Below are 24,213 nucleotides of genomic sequence, written 5' to 3' on the forward strand. Positions count from 1 at the left end.
CTCCTAGCAATGGTGATGAATGTGTGCCTGCCCCTAACATCAGCCTACAACGCCTCCTAGCAATGGTGATGAATGGGTGCCTGCGCCTACAATGTATCTACAACGCCTCCTAGCAATGGTGATGAATGTTGCCTGCGCCTACAATGTATCTACAACGCCTCCTAGCAATGATGATGAATGTGTGCCTGCACCTACAATGTATCTACAATGCCTCCTAGCAATGACAATGTGTGCCTGCATCTATAATGTATCTACAACGCCTCCTGCACCTACGATGTATCTACAATGCCACCTACCATGTATCTACAACGCCTCCTAGCAATGGTGATGAATGTGTGCCTGCACCTACGATGTATCTACAACGCCTCCTAGCATAGGTGATGAATGTGTGCCAGCACCTACAATGTATCTACAACGCCTCCTAGCAATGGTGATGAATGTGTGCCTGCACCTACCACGTATCTACAACACCTCCTAGCCATGGTGATGAATGTGTGCCTGCACCTACAATGTATCTACAACACCTCCTAGCAATGGTGATGAATGGGTGCCTGCACCTACAATGTATCTACAACGCCTCCTAGCAATGGTGATGAATGTGTGCCTGCGCCTACAATGTATCTACAACGCCTCCTAGTAATGATGATGAATGTGTGCCTGCACCTAAAATGTATCTACAAGGCCTCCTAGCAATGGTGATGAATATGTGCCTGCACCTACAATGTATCTACAAGGCCTCCTAGCAATGGTGATGAATGTATGTCGGCACCTCCTAGCAATGGTGATGAATGTGTGCCTGCACTTACAATGTATCTACAATGCCTCCTAGCAATGGTGATGAATGGGTGCCTGCACCTACAATGTATCTACAACCCTTCAAAGGAATGGTGATGAATGTGTGCCTGCACCTAAAATGTATCTACAAGGCCTCCTAGCGATGGTGATGAATGGGTGCCTGAACCTACAATGTATCTACAACACCTCCTAGCAATGGTGATGGATGTGTGTCTGCACCTCCTAGCAATGGTGATGAATGGGTGCCTGCAACTACAATGTATCTACAACGCCTCCTAGGAATGGTGATGAATGGGTGCCTGCACCTCCTAGCAATGGTGATGAATGTGTGCCTGCAACTACAATGTATCTACAATGCCTCCTAGCAATGTTGATGAATGTGTGCCTGCACCTAAAATGTATCTACAAGGCCTCCTAGCAATGTTTATGAATGGGTGCCTGCACCTACAATGTATCTACAACGCCTCCTAGCAATGTTGATGAATGTGTGCTTGCACCTACAATATATCTACAACGCCTCCTAGCAATGTTGATGAATGTGTGCCTGCACCTAAAATGTATCTACAAGGCCTCCTAACAATGGTGATGAATGGGTGCCTGCACCTCCTAGCAATGGTGATGAATGTGTGCCTGCACTTACAATGTATCTACAATGCCTCCTAGTAATGATGATGAATGTGTGCCTGCACCTAAAATGTATCTACAAGGCCTCCTAGCAATAGTGATGAATGGGTGCCTGCACCTACAATGTATCTACAACGCCTCCTAGGAATGGTGATGAATGGGTGCCTGCACCTACAATGTATCTACAATGCCTCCTAGCAATGGTGATGAATGTTTGTCTGCACCTCCTAGCAATGGTGATGAATGGGTGCCGGCAACTACAATGTATCTACAACGCCTCCTAGGAATGGTGATGAATGGGTGCCTGCACCTCCTAGCAATGGTGATGAATGTGTGCCTGCACCTGAAATGTATCTACAAGGCCTCCTAACAATGGTGATGAATGGGTGCCTGCACCTACAATGTATCTACAACGCCTCCTAGCAATGTTGATGAATGTGTGTCTGCACCTACTAGCAATGGTGATGAATTGTGCCTGCACCTACCATGTATCTACAACGCCTCCTAGCAATGGTGATGAATGGGTGCCTGCACCTCCTAGCAATGGTGATGAATGGGTGCCTGCAACTACAATGTATCTACAACGCCTTCTAGAAATGTTGATGAATGTGTGTCTGCACCTACTAGCAATGGTGATGAATGTGTGCGTGCACCTACCATGTATCTACAACGCCTCCTAGCAATGTTGATGAATGTGTGCTTGCACCTACAATATATCTACAACGCCTCCTAGCAATGTTGATGAATGTGTGCCTGCACCTAAAATGTATCTACAAGGCCTCCTAACAATGGTGATGAATGGGTGCCTGCACCTCCTAGCAATGGTGATGAATGTGTGCCTGCACTTACAATGTATCTACAATGCCTCCTAGTAATGATGATGAATGTGTGCCTGCACCTAAAATGTATCTACAAGGCCTCCTAGCAATAGTGATGAATGGGTGCCTGCACCTACAATGTATCTACAACGCCTCCTAGGAATGGTGATGAATGGGTGCCTGCACCTACAATGTATCTACAATGCCTCCTAGCAATGGTGATGAATGTTTGTCTGCACCTCCTAGCAATGGTGATGAATGGGTGCCGGCAACTACAATGTATCTACAACGCCTCCTAGGAATGGTGATGAATGGGTGCCTGCACCTCCTAGCAATGGTGATGAATGTGTGTCTGCACCTGAAATGTATCTACAAGGCCTCCTAACAATGGTGATGAATGGGTGCCTGCACCTACAATGTATCTACAACGCCTCCTAGCAATGTTGATGAATGTGTGTCTGCACCTACTAGCAATGGTGATGAATTGTGCCTGCACCTACCATGTATCTACAACGCCTCCTAGCAATGGTGATGAATGGGTGCCTGCACCTCCTAGCAATGGTGATGAATGGGTGCCTGCAACTACAATGTATCTACAACGCCTTCTAGAAATGTTGATGAATGTGTGTCTGCACCTACTAGCAATGGTGATGAATGTGTGCCTGCACCTACCATGTATCTACAACGCCTCCTAGCAATGGTGATGAATGTGTGCCTGCACCTACAACGTATATACAACGCCTCACAGCAATGATGATGAATATGTGCCGACACCTACAATGTATTTACAACACCTCCTAGCAATGGTGATGAATGTGTGCCTGCACCTACCATGTATCTACAACGCCTCCTAGCAATGATTATGAATGTGTGCCTGCACCTGCAATGTATCTACAACGCCTCCTAGGAATGGTGATGAATGGGTGCCTGCACCTCCTAGCAATGGTGATGAATGTGTGCCTGCACCTAAAATGTATCTACAAGGCCTCCTAACAATGGTGATGAATGGGTGCCAGCACCTACAATGTATCTACAACGCCTCCTAGCAATGTTGATGAATGTGTGTCTGCACCTACTAGCAATGGTGATGAATTGTGCCTGCACCTACCATGTATCTACAACGCCTCCTAGCAATGGTGATGAATGGGTGCCTGCACCTCCTAGCAATGGTGATGAATGTGTGCCTGCAACTACAATGTATCTACAACGCCTTCTAGAAATGTTGATTAATGTGTGCCTACACCTAAAATGTATCTACAAGGCCTCCTAACAATGGTGATGAATGGGTGCCTGCAGCTACCATGTATCTACAACGCCTCCTAGCAATGGTGATGAATGTGTGCCTGCACCTACGATGTATCTAGAACGCCCCCTAGCAATGGTGATGAATGTGTGCTTGCACCTACAATGTATCTACAACGCCTCCTAGCAATGGTGATGAATGGGTGCCTGCACCTCCTAGCAATGGTGATGAATGTGTGCCTGCAACTACAATGTATCTACAACGCCTTCTAGAAATGTTGATGAATGTGTGCCTGCACCTAAAATGTATCTACAAGGCCTCCTAACAATGGTGATGAATGGGTGCCTGCAGCTACCATGTATCTACAACGCCCCCTAGCAATGGTGATGAATGTGTGCCTGCACCTACAATGTATCTACAACGCCTCCTAGGAATGGTGATGAATGGGTGCCTGCACCTACAATGTATCTACAATGCCTCCTAGCAATGGTGATGAATGTTTGTCTGCACCTCCTAGCAATGGTGATGAATGGGTGCCTGCAACTACAATGTATCTACAACGCCTCCTAGCAATGGTGATGAATGGGTGCCTGCCCCTCCTAGCAATGGTGATGAATGTGTGCCAGCACCTGAAATGTATCTACAAGGCCTCCTAACAATTTTGATGAATGGGTGCCAGCACCTACAATGTATCTACAACGCCTCCTAGCAATGTTGATGAATGTGTGTCTGCACCTACTAGCAATGGTGATGAATTGTGCCTGCAACTACCATGTATCTTCAACGCCTCCTAGCAATGGTGATGAATGGGTGCCTGCACCTTCTAGCAATTGTGATGCATGGGTGCCTGCAACTACAATGTATCAACAACGCCTTCTAGAAATGTTGATGAATGTGTGTCTGCACCTACTAGCAATGGTGATGAATGTGTGCCTGCACCTACCATGTATCTACAACGCCTCCTAGCAATGGTGATGAATGTGTGCTTGCACCTACAACGTATATACAACGCCTCACAGCAATGATGATGAATATGTGCCGGCACCTACAATGTATTTACAACGCCTACTAGCAATGGTGATGAATGTGTGCCTGCACCTACCATGTATCTACAACGCCTCCTAGCAGTGGTGATGAATGTGTGCCTGCACCTACAACGTATATACAACGCCTCACAGCAATGATGATGAATATGTGCCGGCACCTACAATGTATTTACAACGCCTCCTAGCAATGGTGATAAATGTGTGCCTGCACCTGCAATTTATCGAGAACGCCTCCTAGGAATGGTGATGAATGTGTGCCTGCACCTACAATGTATCTACAACGCCTCCTAGCAATGGTGATGAATATGTGTCTGCACCTACAATGTATCTACAACGCCTCCTAGCAATGGTGATGAATGTGTGTCTGCACCTACAATGTATTTACAACACCTCCTAGCAATGGTGATGAATGTGTGCCGGCACCTACAATGTATCTACAACGCCTCCTAGCAATGGTGATGAATGTGTGCTTGCACCTACAATGTATCTACAACGCCTCCAAGCAATGGTGATGAATATGTGTCTGCACCTACAATGTATCTACAACGCCTCCTAGCAATGGTGATGAATGTGTGCCTGAACCTACAATGTATCTACAACGCCTCCTAGCAATGGTGATGAATATGTGTCTGCACCTACAATGCATCTACAACGCCTCCTAGCAATGACAATGTGTGCCTGCACCTATAATGTATCTACAACGCCTCCTGCACCTACGATGTATCTACAATGCAACCTACCATGTATCTACAACGCCTCCTAGCAATGGTGATGAATGTGTGCCTGCACCTACGATGTATCTACAATGCCTCCTAGCATAGGTGATGAATGTGTGCCGGCACCTACAATGTATCTACAACGCCTCCTAGCAATGGTGATGAATGTGTGCCTGCACCTAAAATGTATCTACAAGGCCTCCTAACAATGGTGATGAATGGGTGCCTGCACCTACAATGTATCTACAACGTCTCCTAGCAATGTTGAAGAATGTGTGCTTGCACCTACAATATATCTACAACGCCTCCTAGCAATGTTGATGAATGTGTGCCTGCACCTAAAATGTATCTACAAGGCCTCCTAACAATGGTGATGAATGGGTGACTGCACCTACAATGTTTCTACAACACCTCCTAGCAATGGAGATGAAAGTGTGTCTGCACCTCCTAGCAATGGTGATGAATGTGTGCCTGCACTTACAATGTATCCACAATGCCTCCTAGTAATATTGATGAATGTGTGCCTGCACCTAAAATGTATCTACAAGGCCTCCTAGCAATGGTGACGAATGGGTGCCCGCACCTACAATGTATCTACAACGCCTCCTAGGAATGGTGATGAATGGGTGCCTGCACCTACAATGTATCTACAACGCCTCCTAGCAATGGTGATGAAAGTGTGTCTGCACCTCCTAGCAATGGTGATGAATGTGTGCTTGCACTTACAATGTATCTACAATGCCTCCTAGTAATGATGATGAATGTGTGCCTGCACCTAAAATGTATCTACAAGGCCTCCTAGCAATGGTGATGAATGGGTGCCTGCACCTACAATGTATCTACAACGCCTCCTAGGAATGGTGATGAATGTGTGTCTGCACCTACTAGCAATGGTGATGAATGGGTGCCTGCAACTACAATGTATCTACAACGCCTCCTAGGAATGGTGATGAATGGGTGCCTGCACCTCCTAGCAATGGTGATGAATGTGTGCCTGCACCTAAAATGTATCTACAAGGCCTCCTAACAATGGTGATGAATGGGTGCCTGCACCTACAATGTATCTACAATGCCTCCTAGCAATGTTGATGAATGTGTGTCTGCACCTACTAGCAATGGTGATGAATTGTGCCTGAACCTACCATGTATCTACAACGCCTCCTAGCAATGGTGATGAATGTGTGCCTGCACCACCAACATATCTACAACGCCTCATAGCAATGATTATGAATGTGTGCCTGCACCTACAATGTATCTACAAGGCCTCCTAGCAATGTTGATGAATGTGTGTCTGCACCTACTAGCAATGGTGATGAATTGTGCCTGCACCTACCATGTATCTACAACGCCTCCTAGCAATGGTGATGAATGGGTGCCTGCACCTCCTAGCAATGGTGATGAATGTGTGCCTGCAACTACAATGTATCTACAAGGCCTCCTAACAATGGTGATGAATGGGTGCCTGCAGCTACCATGTATCTACAACGCCTCCTAGCAATGGTGATGAATGTGTGCCTGCACCTACGATGTATCTAGAAAGCCTCGTAGCAATGGTGATGAATGTGTGCCTGCACCTACAATGTATCTACAACGCCTCCTAGCAATGGAGATGAATGTGTGCTTGCACCTATAATGTATCTACAACGCCTCCTAGCAATGGTGATGAATGTGTGCTTGCACCTACAATGTATCTACAACGCCTCCTAGCAATGCTGATGAATATGTGTCTGCACCTACAATGTATCTACAACGCCTCCTAGCAATGGTGATGAATATGTGTCTGCACCTACAATGTATTTACAACACCTCCTAGCAATGGTGATGAATGTGTGCCGGCACCTACAATGTATCTACAACGCCTCCTAGCAATGGTGATGAATGTGTGCTTGCACCTACAATGTATCTACAACGCCTCCTAGCAATGGTGATGAATATGTGTCTGCATCTACAATGTATCTACAACGCCTCCTAGCAATGGTGATGAATGTGTGCCTGCACCTACAATGTATCCACAACGCCTCCTAGCAATGGTGATGAATATGTGTCTGCACCTACAATGTATCTACAACGCCTCCTAGCAATGACAATGTGTGCCTGCACCTATAATGTATATACAACGCCTCCTGCACCTACAATGTATCTACAATGCCACCTACCATGTATCTACAACGCCTCCTAGCAATGTTGATGAATGGGTGCCTGCACCTACGATGTATCTACAACGCCTCCTAGCATAGGTGATGAATGTGTGCCGGCACCTACAATGTATCTACGACGCCTCCTAGCAATGGTGATGAATGTGTGCCTGCACCTACAATGTATCTACGACGCCTCCTAGGAATGGTGATGAATGTATGCCGGCACCCACATTGTATCTACAATGCCTCCTAGAAATGTTGATGAATGTGTGCCTGCACCTACAATGTATCTACAACGCCTCCTAGAAATGTTGATGAATGTATGCCTGCACCTACAATGTATCTACAACGCCTCCTAGAAATGTTGATGAATGTATGCCTGCACCTACAATGTATCTACAACGCCTCCTAGAAATGTTGATGAATGTGTGCCTGCACCTACAATGTATCTACAACGCCTCCTAGAAATGATGATGAATGTGTGCCTGCACCTACAATGTATCTACAACGCCTCCTAGCAATGGTGATGAATGTGTGCCTGCACCTACAATGTATCTACAACGCCTCCTAGCAATGGTGATGAATATGTGTCTGCACCTACAATGTATCTACAATGCCTCCTAGCAATGACAATGTGTGCCTGCATCTATAATGTATCTACAACGCCTCCTGCACCTACAATGTATCTACAATGCCACCTACCATGTATCTACAACGCCTCCTAGCAACGGTGATGAATGTATGCCTGCACCTACGATGTATCTACAACGCCTCCTAGCAAAGGTGATGAATGTGTGCCTGCGCCTACAATGTATCTACAACGCCTTCTAGCAATGGTGATGAATGTGTGCCTGCACCTACAATGTATCTACAAGGCCTCCTAGCCATGGTGATGAATGTGTGCCTGCACCTACAATGTATCTACAACGCCTCCTAGCAATGGTGATGAATGTGTGCCAGCACCTACAATGTATCTACAAGGCCTCCTAGCAATGGTGATGAATGTGTGCCTGCACCTACAATGTATCTACAAGGCCTCCTAGCAATGATGATGAATGTGTGCCTGCACCTACGATGTATCTACAACACCTCCTAGCAAAGGTGATGAATGTGTGCCAGCACCTACAATGTATCTACAACGCATCCTAGCAATGGTGATGAATGTGTGCCTGCCCCTACAATGTATCTACAAGGCCTCCTAGCAATGGTGATGAATGTGTGCCTGCACCTACAATGTATCTACAACGCCTCCTAGCAATGTTGATGAATGTGTGCCTGCACCTACAATGTATCTACAAGGCCTCCTAGCAATGGTGATGAATGTGTGCCTGCACCTACAATGTATCTACAAGGCCTCCTAGCAATGGTGATGAATGTGTGCCTGCACCTACAATGTATCTACAACGCCTCCTAGCAATGACAATGTGTGCCTGCACCTATAATGTATCTACAACGCCTCCTGCACCTACGATGTATCTACAATGCCACCTACCATGTATCTACAACGCCTCCTAGCAATGGTGATGAATGTGTGCCTGCACCTACGATGTATCTACAACGCCTCCTAGCATAGGTGATGAATGTGTGCTGGCACCTACAATGTATCTACAACGCCTCCTAGCAATGGTGATGAATGTGTGCCTGCACCTACAATGTATCTATGATGCCTCCTAGCAATGGTGATGAATGTATGCCGGCACCTACAATGTATCTACAATGCCTCCTAGAAATGTTGATGAATGTGTGCCTGCACCTACAATGTATCTACAACGCCTCCTAGCAATGGTGATGAATGTGTGCCTGCACCTACAATGTATCTACAACGCCTCCTAGCAATGGTGATGAATATGTGTCTGCACCTACAATGTATCTACAATGCCTCCTAGCAATGACAATGTGTGCCTGCACCTATAATGTATCTACAACGCCTCCTGCACCTACGATGTATCTACAATGCCACCTACCATGTATCCACAACGCCTCCTAGCAATGTTGATGAATGTGTGCCTGCACCTACGATGTATCTACAACGCCTCCTAGCATAGGTGATGAATGTGTGCCGGCACCTACAATGTATCTACAACGCCTCCTAGCAATGGTGATGAATGTGTGCCTGCACCTACAATGTATCTACAACGCCTCCTGCACCTACGATGTATCTACAATGCCACCTACCATGTATCCACAACGCCTCCTAGCAATGTTGATGAATGTGTGCCTGCACCTACGATGTATCTACAACGCCTCCTAGCATAGGTGATGAATGTGTGCCGGCACCTACAATGTATCTACAACGCCTCCTAGCAATGTTGATGAATGTGTGCCTGCACCTACGATTTATCTACAACGCCTCCTAGCATAGGTGATGAATGTGTGCCGGCACCTACAATGTATCTACAACGCCTCCTAGCAATGGTGATGAATGTGTGCCTGCACCTACAATGTATCTACGATGCCTCCTAGAAATGTTGATGAATGTGTGCCTGCACATACGATGTATCTACAACGCCTCCTAGCATAGGTGATGAATGTGTGCCGGCACCTACAATGTATCTACAACGCCTCCTAGGAATGGTGATGAATGTATGCCGGCACCTACAATGTATCTACAATGCCTCCTAGAAATGTTGATGAATGTGTGCCTGCACCTACAATGTATCTACAACGCCTCCTAGAAATGTTGATGAATGTATGCCTGCACCTACAATGTATCTACAACGCCTCCTAGAAATGTTGATGAATGTATGCCTGCACCTACAATGTATCTACAACGCCTCCTAGAAATGTTGATGAATGTGTGCCTGCACCTACAATGTATCTACAACGCCTCCTAGAAATGATGATGAATGTGTGCCTGCACCTACAATGTATCTACAACGCCTCCTAGCAATGGTGATGAATGTGTGCCTGCACCTACAATGTATCTACAACGCCTCCTAGCAATGGTGATGAATATGTGTCTGCACCTACAATGTATCTACAATGCCTCCTAGCAATGACAATGTGTGCCTGCACCTATAATGTATCTACAACGCCTCCTGCACCTACAATGTATCTACAATGCCACCTACCATGTATCTACAACGCCTCCTAGCAATGGTGATGAATGTATGCCTGCACCTATGATGTATCTACAACGCCTCCTAGCAAAGGTGATGAATGTGTGCCTGCGCCTACAATGTATCTACAACGCCTCCTAGCAATGGTTATGAATGTGTGCCTGCACCTACAATGTATCTACAAGGCCTCCTAGCAATGGTGATGAATGTGTGCCTGCACCTACAATGTATCTACACGCCTCCTAGCAATGGTGATGAATGTGTGCCGGCACCTACAATGTATCTACAAGGCCTCCTAGCAATGGTGATGAATGTGTGCCTGCACCTACAATGTATCTACAAGGCCTCCTAGCAATGATGATGAATGTGTGCCTGCACCTACGTTGTATCTACAACGCCTCCTAGCAAAGGTGATGAATGTGTGCCAGCACCTACAATGTATCTACAACGCATCCTAGCAATGGTGATGAATGTGTGCCTGCACCTACAATGTATCTACAAGGCCTCCTAGCAATGGTGATGAATGTGTGCCTGCACCTACAATGTATCTACAACGCCTCCTAGCAATGACAATGTGTGCCTGCACCTATAATGTATCTACAACGCCTCCTGCACCTACGATGTATCTACAATGCCACCTACCATGTATCTACAACGCCTCCTAGCAATGGTGATGAATGTGTGCCTGCACCTACGATGTATCTACAATGCCTCCTAGCATAGGTGATGAATGTGTGCTGGCACCTACAATGTATCTACAACGCCTCCTAGCAATGGTGATGAATGTGTGCCTTCACCTACAATGTATCTACGATGCCTCCTAGGAATGGTGATGAATGTATGCCGGCACCTACAATGTATCTACAATGCCTCCTAGAAATGTTGATGAATGTGTGCCTGCACCTACAATGTATCTACAACGCCTCCTAGAAATGTTGATGAATGTATGCCTGCACCTACAATGTATCTACAACGCCTCCTAGAAATGTTGATGAATGTGTGCCTGCACCTACAATGTATCTACAACGCCTCCTAGAAATGTTGATGAATGTGTGCCTGCACCTACAATGTATCTACAACGCCTCCTAGCAATGATGATGAATGTGTGCCTGCACCTACAATGTATCTACAACGCCTCCTAGCAATGGTGATGAATGTGTGTCTGCACCTACAATGTATCTACAATGCCTCCTAGCAATGACAATGTGTGCCTGCACCTATAATGTATCTACAACGCCTTCTGCACCTACGATGTATCTACAATGCCACCTACCATGTATCTACAACGCCTCCTAGCAATGGTGATGAATGTATGCCTGCACCTACGATGTACCTACAACGCCTCCTAGCAAAGGTGATGAATGTGTGCCTGCGCCTACAATGTATCTATAACGCCTCCTAGCAATGGTGATAAATGTGTGCCTGCACCTACAATGTATCTACAAGGCCTCCTAGCAATGGTGATGAATGTGTGCCTGCACCTACAAATTATCTACAACGCCTCCTAGCAATGGTGATGAATGTGTGCCGGCACCTACAATGTATCTACAAGGCCTCCTAGCAATGTTGATGAATGTGTGCCTGCACCTACAATGTATCTACAAGGCCTCCTAGCAATGGTGATGAATGTGTGCCTGCACCTACAATGTATCTACAAGGCCTCCTAGCAATGGCGATGAATGTGTGCCTGCACCTACAATGTATCTACAACGCCTCCTAGCAATGGTGATGAATGTGTGCCTGCACCTGTGATGTATCTACGACACCTCCTAGCAATAGTGATGAAGGTGTGCCGGCACCTACAATGTATCTACAACGCCTCCTAGCAATGGTGATGAATGTGTGCTTGCACCTACAATGTATCTACAACGCCTCCTAGCAATGGTGATGAATATGTGTCTGCACCTACAATGTATCTACAACGCCTCCTAGCAATGGTGATGAATGTGTGCCTGCACCTACAATGTATCTACAACGCCTCCTATCAATGGTGATTAATATGTGTCTGCACCTACAATGTATCTACAACGCCTCCTAGCAATGACAATGTGTGCCTGCACCTATAATGTATCTACAACGCCTCCTGCACCTACGATGTATCTACAATGCCACCTACCATGTATCTACAACGCCTCCTAGCAATGGTGATGAATGTGTGCCTGTACCTACGATGTATCTACAACGCCTCCTAGCATAGGTGAAGAATGTGTGCCGGCACCTACAATGTATCTACAACGCCTCCTAGCAATGGTGATGAATGTGTGCCTGCACCTACAATGTATCTACGATGCCTCCTAGGAATGGTGATGAATGTATGCCGGCACCTACAATGTATCTACAATGCCTCCTAGAAATGTTGATGAATGTGTGCCTAGACCTACAATGTATCTACAACGCCTCCTAGAAATGTTGATGAATGTATGCCTGCACCTACAATGTATCTACAACGCCTCCTAGAAATGTTGATGAATGTGTGCCTGCACCTACAATGTATCTACAACGCCTCCTAGAAATGTTGATGAATGTATGCCTGCACCTACAATGTATCTACAACGCCTCCTAGAAATGTTGATGAATGTGTGCCTGCACCTACAATGTATCTACAACGCCTCCTAGAAATGATGATGAATGTGTGCCTGCACCTACAATGTATCTACAACGCCTCCTAGCAATGGTGATGAATGTGTGCCTGCACCTACAATGTATCTACAACGCCTCCTAGCAATGGTGATGAATATGTGTCTGCACCTACAATGTATCTACAATGCCTCCTAGCAATGACAATGTGTGCCTGCACCTATAATGTATCTACAACGCCTCCTGCACCTACAATGTATCTACAATGCCACCTACCATGTATCTACAACGCCTCCTAGCAATGGTGATGAATGTATGCCTGCACCTACGATGTATCTACAACGCCTCCTAGCAAAGGTGATGAATGTGTGCCTGCGCCTACAATGTATCTACAACGCCTCCTAGCAATGGTTATGAATGTGTGCCTGCACCTACAATGTATCTACAAGGCCTCCTAGCAATGGTGATGAATGTGTGCCTGCACCTACAATGTATCTACACGCCTCCTAGCAATGGTGATGAATGTGTGCCGGCACCTACAATGTATCTACAAGGCCTCCTAGCAATGGTGATGAATGTGTGCCTGCACCTACAATGTATCTACAAGGCCTCCTAGCAATGATGATGAATGTGTGCCTGCACCTACGTTGTATCTACAACGCCTCCTAGCAAAGGTGATGAATGTGTGCCAGCACCTACAATGTATCTACAACGCATCCTAGCAATGGTGATGAATGTGTGCCTGCACCTACAATGTATCTACAAGGCCTCCTAGCAATGGTGATGAATGTGTGCCTGCACCTACAATGTATCTACAACGCCTCCTAGCAATGACAATGTGTGCCTGCACCTATAATGTATCTACAACGCCTCCTGCACCTACGATGTATCTACAATGCCACCTACCATGTATCTACAACGCCTCCTAGCAATGGTGATGAATGTGTGCCTGCACCTACGATGTATCTACAATGCCTCCTAGCATAGGTGATGAATGTGTGCTGGCACCTACAATGTATCTACAACGCCTCCTAGCAATGGTGATGAATGTGTGCCTTCACCTACAATGTATCTACGATGCCTCCTAGGAATGGTGATGAATTTATGCCGGCACCTACAATGTATCTACAATGCCTCCTAGAAATGTTGATGAATGTGTGCCTGCACCTACAATGTATCTACAACGCCTCCTAGAAATGTTGATGAATGTATGCCTGCACCTACAATGTATCTACAACGCCTCCTAGAAATGTTGATGAATGTGTGCCTGCACCTACAATGTATCTACAACGCCTCCTAGAAATGTTGATGAATGTGTGCCTGCACCTACAATGTATCTACAACGCCTCCTAGCAATGATGATGAATGTGTGCCTGCACCTACAATGTATCTACAACGCCTCCTAGCAATGGTGATGAATGTGTGTCTGCACCTACAATGTATCTACAATGCCTCCTAGCAATGACAATGTGTGCCTGCACCTATAATGTATCTACAACGCCTTCTGCACCTACGATGTATCTACAATGCCACCTACCATGTATCTACAACGCCTCCTAGCAATGGTGATGAATGTATGCCTGCACCTACGATGTACCTACAACGCCTCCTAGCAAAGGTGATGAATGTGTGCCTGCGCCTACAATGTATCTATAACGCCTCCTAGCAATGGTGATAAATGTGTGCCTGCACCTACAATGTATCTACAAGGCCTCCTAGCAATGGTGATGAATGTGTGCCTGCACCTACAAATTATCTACAACGCCTCCTAGCAATGGTGATGAATGTGTGCCGGCACCTACAATGTATCTACAAGGCCTCCTAGCAATGTTGATGAATGTGTGCCTGCACCTACAATGTATCTACAAGGCCTCCTAGCAATGGTGATGAATGTGTGCCTGCACCTACAATGTATCTACAAGGCCTCCTAGCAATGGCGATGAATGTGTGCCTGCACCTACAATGTATCTACAACGCCTCCTAGCAATGGTGATGAATGTGTGCCTGCACCTGTGATGTATCTACGACACCTCCTAGCAATAGTGATGAAGGTGTGCCGGCACCTACAATGTATCTACAACGCCTCCTAGCAATGGTGATGAATGTGTGCTTGCACCTACAATGTATCTACAACGCCTCCTAGCAATGGTGATGAATATGTGTCTGCACCTACAATGTATCTACAACGCCTCCTAGCAATGGTGATGAATGTGTGCCTGCACCTACAATGTATCTACAACGCCTCCTATCAATGGTGATTAATATGTGTCTGCACCTACAATGTATCTACAACGCCTCCTAGCAATGACAATGTGTGCCTGCACCTATAATGTATCTACAACGCCTCCTGCACCTACGATGTATCTACAATGCCACCTACGATGTATCTACAACGCCTCCTAGCATAGGTGAAGAATGTGTGCCGGCACCTACAATGTATCTACAACGCCTCCTAGCAATGGTGATGAATGTGTGCCTGCACCTACAATGTATCTACGATGCCTCCTAGGAATGGTGATGAATGTATGCCGGCACCTACAATGTATCTACAATGCCTCCTAGAAATGTTGATGAATGTGTGCCTAGACCTACAATGTATCTACAACGCCTCCTAGAAATGTTGATGAATGTATGCCTGCACCTACAATGTATCTACAACGCCTCCTAGAAATGTTGATGAATGTGTGCCTGCACCTACAATGTATCTACAACGCCTCCTAGAAATGTTGATGAATGTGTGCCTGCACCTACAATGTATCTACAACGCCTCCTAGCAATGATGATGAATGTGTGCCTGCACCTACAATGTATCTACAACGCCTCCTAGCAATGGTGATGAATGTGTGTCTGCACCTACAATGTATCTACAATGCCTCCTAGCAATGACAATGTGTGCCTGCACCTATAATGTATCTACAACGCCTTCTGCACCTACGATGTATCTACAATGCCACCTACCATGTATCTACAACGCCTCCTAGCAATGGTGATGAATGTATGCCTGCACCTACGATGTACCTACAACGCCTCCTAGCAAAGGTGATGAATGTGTGCCTGCGCCTACAATGTATCTATAACGCCTCCTAGCAATGGTGATAAATGTGTGCCTGCACCTACAATGTATCTACAAGGCCTCCTAGCAATGGTGATGAATGTGTGCCTGCACCTACAAATTATCTACAACGCCTCCTAGCAATGGTGATGAATGTGTGCCGGCACCTACAATGTATCTACAAGGCCTCCTAGCAATGTTGATGAATGTGTGCCTGCACCTACAATGTATCTACAAGGCCTCCTAGCAATGGTGATGAATGTGTGCCTGCACCTACAATGTATCTACAAGGCCTCCTAGCAATGGCGATGAATGTGTGCCTGCACCTGTGATGTATCTACGACACCTCCTAGCAATAGTGATGAAGGTGTGCCGGCACCTACAATGTATCTACAACGCCTCCTAGCAATGGTGATGAATGTGTGCTTGCACCTACAATGTATCTACAACGCCTCCTAGCAATGGTGATGAATATGTGTCTGCACCTACAATGTATCTACAACGCCTCCTAGCAATGGTGATGAATGTGTGCCTGCACCTACAATGTATCTACAACGCCTCCTATCAATGGTGATTAATATGTGTCTGCACCTACAATGTATCTACAACGCCTCCTAGCAATGACAATGTGTGCCTGCACCTATAATGTATCTACAACGCCTCCTGCACCTACGATGTATCTACAATGCCACCTACCATGTATCTACAACGCCTCCTAGCAATGGTGATGAATGTGTGCCTGTACCTACGATGTATCTACAACGCCTCCTAGCATAGGTGAAGAATGTGTGCCGGCACCTACAATGTATCTACAACGCCTCCTAGCAATGGTGATGAATGTGTGCCTGCACCTACAATGTATCTACGATGCCTCCTAGGAATGGTGATGAATGTATGCCGGCACCTACAATGTATCTACAATGCCTCCTAGAAATGTTGATGAATGTGTGCCTAGACCTACAATGTATCTACAACGCCTCCTAGAAATGTTGATGAATGTATGCCCGCACCTACAATGTATCTACAACGCCTCCTAGAAATGTTGATGAATGTATGCCTGCACCTACAATGTATCTACAATGCCTCCTAGATATGTTGATGAATGGTTGCCTGCACCTACAATGTATCTACAACGCCTCCTAGAAATGTTGATGAATGTGTGCCTGCACCTACAATGTATCTACAATGCCTCCTAGCAATGGTGATGAATGTGTGCCTGCACCTACAATGTATCTACAACGCCTCCTAGCAATGGTGATGAATATGTGTCTGCACCTACAATGTATCTACAACGCCTCCTAGCAATGACAATGTGTGCCTGCACCTATAATGTATCTACAACGCCTCCTGCACCTACGATGTATCTACAATGCCACCTACCATGTATCTACAACGCCTCATAGCAATGGTGATGAATGTATGCCTGCACCTACGATGTATCTACAACGCCTCCTAGCAAAGGTGATGAATGTGTGCCTGCACCTACAATGTATCTACAACGCCTCCTAGCAATGGTGATGAATGTGTGCCTGCACCTACAATGTATCTACAAGGCCTCCTAGCAATGGTGATGAATGTGTGCCTGCACCTACAATGTATCTACAACGCCTCCTAGCAATGGTGATGAATGTGTGCCGGAACCTACAATGTATCTACAAGGCCTCCTAGCAATGGTGATGAATGTGTGCCTGCACCTACGATGTATCTACAAGGCCTCCTAGCAATGATGATGAATGTGTGCCTGCACCTATGATGTATCTACAACGCCTCCTAGCAAAGGTGATGAATGTGTTGCGGCACCTACAATGTATCTACAACGCATCCTAGCAATGGTGATGAATGTGTGCCTGCACCTACAATGTATCTACAAGGCCTCCTAGCAATGGTGATGAATGTGTGCCTGCACCTACAATGTATCTACGACGCCTCCTAGCAATATTGATGAATGTGTGCCTGCACCTACAATGTATTTACAAGGCCTCCTAGCAATGGTGATGAATGTGTGCCTGCACCTACAATGCATCTACAAGGCCTCCTAGCAATGGTGATGAATGTGTGCCTGCACCTACAATGTATCTACAAGGCCTCCTAGCAATGGTGTTGAATGTGTGCCTGCACCTGTGATGTATCTACGACGCCTCCTAGCAATGGTGATGAATGTGTGCCTGCACCTACAATGTATCTACAATGCCTCCTAGCAATGACAATGTGTGCCTGCACCTATAATGTATCTACAACGCCTCCTGCACCTACTATGTAGCTATAATGCCACCTACCATGTATCTACAACGCCTCCTAGCAATGGTGATGAATGTGTGCCTGCACCTACGATGTATCTACAACGCCTCCTAGCATAGGTGATGAATGTGTGCCGGCACCTACAATGTATCTACAACGCCTCCTAGCAATGGTGATGAATGTGTGCCTGCACCTACCACATATCTACAACGCCTCCTAGCCATGGTGATGAATGTGTGCCTGCACCTACAATGTATCTACAACGCCTTCTAGGAATGGTGATGAATGTGTGCCTGCACCTACAATGTATCTACAAGGCCTCCTAGCAATGGTGATGAATGTGTGCCTGCACCTACAATGTATCTACAAGGCCTCCTAGCAATGGTGATGAATGTGTGCCTGCACCTACAATGTATCTACAAGGCCTCCTAGGAATGGTGATGAATGTGTGCCTGCACCTACAATGTATCTACAAGGCCTCCTAGCAATAGTGATGAATGTGTGACTGCACCTACAATGTATCTACAACGCCTCCTAGCAATGGTGATGAATCTGTGCCTGCACCTATGATGTATCTATGATGCCTCCTAGCAATGGTGATGAATGTGTGCCTGCACATACAATGTATCTACAACGCCTCCTAGCAATGACAATGTGTGCCTGCACCTATAATGTATCTACAACGCCTCCTGCACCTACGATGTATCTACAATGCCACCTACCATGTATCTACAACGCCTCCTAGCAATGGTGATGAATGTGTGCCTGCACCTACGATGTATCTACAATGCCTCCTAGCATAGGTGATGAATGTGTGCCGGCACCTACAATGTATCTACAACGCCTCCTAGCAATGTTGATGAATGTGCTTCTGCACCTAACACGTATCTACAACGCCTCCTAGCCATGGTGATGAATGTGTGCTTGCACCTACAATGTATCTACAACGCCTCCTAGCAATGGTGATGAATGTGTGCCTGCACCTACAATGTATCTACAAGGCCTCCTAGCAATGGTGATGAATGTGTGCCGGCACCTACAATGTATCTACAACGCCTCCTAGCAATGTTGATGAATGTGTGCCTGCACCTACGATGTATCTACAACGCCTCCTAGCATAGGTGATGAATGTGTGCCGGCACCTACAATGTATCTACAACGCCTCCTAGCAATGGTGATGAATGTGTGCCTGCACCTACAATGTATCTACGATGCCTCCTAGAAATGTTGATGAATGTGTGCCTGCACATACGATGTATCTACAACGCCTCCTAGCATAGGTGATGAATGTGTGCCGGCTCCTACAATGTATCTACAACGCCTCCTAGGAATGGTGATGAATGTATGCCGGCACCTACAATGTATCTACAATGCCTCCTAGAAATGTTGATGAATGTGTGCCTGCACCTACAATGTATCTACAACGCCTCCTAGAAATGTTGATGAATGTATGCCTGCACCTACAATGTATCTACAACGCCTCCTAGAAATGTTGATGAATGTATGCCTGCACCTACAATGTATCTACAACGCCTCCTAGAAATGTTGATGAATGTGTGCCTGCACCTACAATGTATCTACAACGCCTCCTAGAAATGATGATGAATGTGTGCCTGCACCTACAATGTATCTACAACGCCTCCTAGCAATGGTGATGAATGTGTGCCTGCACCTACAATGTATCTACAACGCCTCCTAGCAATGGTGATGAATATGTGTCTGCACCTACAATGTATCTACAATGCCTCCTACCAATGACAATGTGTGCCTGCACCTATAATGTATCTACAACGCCTCCTGCACCTACAATGTATCTACAATGCCACCTACCATGTATCTACAACGCCTCCTAGCAATGGTGATGAATGTATGCCTGCACCTACGATGTATCTACAACGCCTCCTAGCAAAGGTGATGAATGTGTGCCTGCGCCTACAATGTATCTACAACGCCTCCTAGCAATGGTTATGAATGTGTGCCTGCACCTACAATGTATCTACAAGGCCTCCTAGCAATGGTGATGAATGTGTGCCTGCACCTACAATGTATCTACACGCCTCCTAGCAATGGTGATGAATGTGTGCCGGCACCTACAATGTATCTACAAGGCCTCCTAGCAATGGTGATGAATGTGTGCCTGCACCCACAATGTATCTACAAGGCCTCCTAGCAATGATGATGAATGTGTGCCTGCACCTACGTTGTATCTACAACGCCTCCTAGCAAAGGTGATGAATGTGTGCCAGCACCTACAATGTATCTACAACGCATCCTAGCAATGGTGATGAATGTGTGCCTGCACCTACAATGTATCTACAAGGCCTCCTAGCAATGGTGATGAATGTGTGCCTGCACCTACAATGTATCTACAACGCCTCCTTGCAATGACAATGTGTGCCTGCACCTATAATGTATCTACAACGCCTCCTGCACCTACGATGTATCTACAATGCCACCTACCATGTATCTACAACGCCTCCTAGCAATGGTGATGAATGTGTGCCTGCACCTACGATGTATCTACAACGCCTCCTAGCATAGGTGATGAATGTGTGCTGGCACCTACAATGTATCTACAACGCCTCCTAGCAATGGTGATGAATGTGTGCCTTCACCTACAATGTATCTACGATGCCTCCTAGGAATGGTGATGAATGTATGCCGGCACCTACAATGTATCTACAATGCCTCCTAGAAATGTTGATGAATGTGTGCCTGCACCTACAATGTATCTACAACGCCTCCTAGAAATGTTGATGAATGTATGCCTGCACCTACAATGTATCTACAACGCCTCCTAGAAATGTTGATGAATGTGTGCCTGCACCTACAATGTATCTACAACGCCTCCTAGAAATGTTGATGAATGTGTGCCTGCACCTACAATGTATCTACAACGCCTCCTAGCAATGATGATGAATGTGTGCCTGCACCTACAATGTATCTACAACGCCTCCTAGCAATGGTGATGAATGTGTGTCTGCACCTACAATGTATCTACAATGCCTCCTAGCAATGACAATGTGTGCCTGCACCTATAATGTATCTACAACGCCTTCTGCACCTACGATGTATCTACAATGCCACCTACCATGTATCTACAACGCCTCCTAGCAATGGTGATGAATGTATGCCTGCACCTACGATGTACCTACAACGCCTCCTAGCAAAGGTGATGAATGTGTGCCTGCGCCTACAATGTATCTATAACGCCTCCTAGCAATGGTGATAAATGTGTGCCTGCACCTACAATGTATCTACAAGGCCTCCTAGCAATGGTGATGAATGTGTGCCTGCACCTACAAATTATCTACAACGCCTCCTAGCAATGGTGATGAATGTGTGCCGGCACCTACAATGTATCTACAAGGCCTCCTAGCAATGTTGATGAATGTGTGCCTGCACCTAAAATGTATCTACAAGGCCTCCTAGCAATGGTGATGAATGTGTGCCTGCACCTACAATGTATCTACAAGGCCTCCTAGCAATGGCGATGAATGTGTGCCTGCACCTACAATGTATCTACAACGCCTCCTAGCAATGGTGATGAATGTGTGCCTGCACCTGTGATGTATCTACGACACCTCCTAGCAATAGTGATGAAGGTGTGCCGGCACCTACAATGTATCTACAACGCCTCCTAGCAATGGTGATGAATGTGTGCTTGCACCTACAATGTATCTACAACGCCTCCTAGCAATGGTGATGAATATGTGTCTGCACCTACAATGTATCTACAACGCCTCCTAGCAATGGTGATGAATGTGTGCCTGCACCTACAATGTATCTACAACGCCTCCTATCAATGGTGATTAATATGTGTCTGCACCTACAATGTATCTACAACGCCTCCTAGCAATGACAATGTGTGCCTGCACCTATAATGTATCTACAACGCCTCCTGCACCTACGATGTATCTACAATGCGACCTACCATGTATCTACAACGCCTCCTAGCAATGGTGATGAATGTGTGCCTGTACCTACGATGTATCTACAACGCCTCCTAGCATAGGTGAAGAATGTGTGCCGGCACCTACAATGTATCTACAACGCCTCCTAGCAATGGTGATGAATGTGTGCCTGCACCTACAATGTATCTACGATGCCTCCTAGGAATGGTGATGAATGTATGCCGGCACCTACAATGTATCTACAATGCCTCCTAGAAATGTTGATGAATGTGTGCCTAGACCTACAATGTATCTACAACGCCTCCTAGAAATGTTGATGAATGTATGCCCGCACCTACAATGTATCTACAACGCCTCCTAGAAATGTTGATGAATGTATGCCTGCACCTACAATGTATCTACAACGCCTCCTAGATATGTTGATGAATGGTTGCCTGCACCTACAATGTATCTACAACGCCTCCTAGAAATGTTGATGAATGTGTGCCTGCACCTACAATGTATCTACAATGCCTCCTAGCAATGGTGATGAATGTGTGCCTGCACCTACAATGTATCTACAACGCCTCCTAGCAATGGTGATGAATATGTGTCTGCACCTACAATGTATCTACAACGCCTCCTAGCAATGACAATGTGTGCCTGCACCTATAATGTATCTACAACGCCTCCTGCACCTACGATGTATCTACAATGCCACCTACCATGTATCTACAACGCCTCATAGCAATGGTGATGAATGTATGCCTGCACCTACAATGTATCTACAAGGCCTCCTAGCAATGGTGATGAATGTGTGCCTGCACCTACAATGTATCTACAACGCCTCCTAGCAAAGGTGATGAATGTGTGCCTGCACCTACAATGTATCTACAACGCCTCCTAGCAATGGTGATGAATGTGTGCCTGCACCTACAATGTATCTACAAGGCCTCCTAGCAATGGTGATGAATGTGTGCCTGCACCTACAATGTATCTACAACGCCTCCTAGCAATGGTGATGAATGTGTGCCGGAACCTACAATGTATCTACAAGGCCTCCTAGCAATGGTGATGAATGTGTGCCTGCACCTACGATGTATCTACAAGGCCTCCTAGCAATGATGATGAATGTGTGCCTGCACCTATGATGTATCTACAACGCCTCCTAGCAAAGGTGATGAATGTGTTGCGGCACCTACAATGTATCTACAACGCATCCTAGCAATGGTGATGAATGTGTGCCTGCACCTACAATGTATCTACAAGGCCTCCTAGCAATGGTGATGAATGTGTGCCTTCACCTACAATGTATCTACGACGCCTCCTAGCAATATTGATGAATGTGTGCCTGCACCTACAATGTATTTACAAGGCCTCCTAGCAATGGTGATGAATGTGTGCCTGCACCTACAATGTATCTACAAGGCCTCCTAGCAATGGTGATGAATGTGTGCCTGCACCTACAATGTATCTACAAGGCCTCCTAGCAATGGTGATGAATGTGTGCCTGCACCTACAATGTATCTACAAGGCCTCCTAGCAATGGTGTTGAATGTGTGCCTGCACCTGTGATGTATCTACGACGCCTCCTAGCAATGGTGATGAATGTGTGCCTGCACCTACAATGTATCTACAATGCCTCCTAGCAATGACAATGTGTGCCTGCACCTATAATGTATCTACAACGCCTCCTGCACCTACTATGTAGCTATAATGCCACCTACCATGTATCTACAACGCCTCCTAGCAATGGTGATGAATGTGTGCCTGCACCTACGATGTATCTACAACGCCTCCTAGCATAGGTGATGAATGTGTGCCGGCACCTACAATGTATCTACAACGCCTCCTAGCAATGGTGATGAATGTGTGCCTGCACCTACCACATATCTACAACGCCTCCTAGCCATGGTGATGAATGTGTGCCTGCACCTACAATGTATCTACAACGCCTTCTAGGAATGGTGATGAATGTGTGCCTGCACCTACAATGTATCTACAAGGCCTCCTA

Source organism: Ambystoma mexicanum, chromosome 14 (assembly GCF_040938575.1).
Source record: "Ambystoma mexicanum isolate Mex_15411 chromosome 14, UKY_AmexF1_1, whole genome shotgun sequence".
Classification (NCBI taxonomy): Eukaryota; Metazoa; Chordata; class Amphibia; order Caudata; family Ambystomatidae; genus Ambystoma; species Ambystoma mexicanum.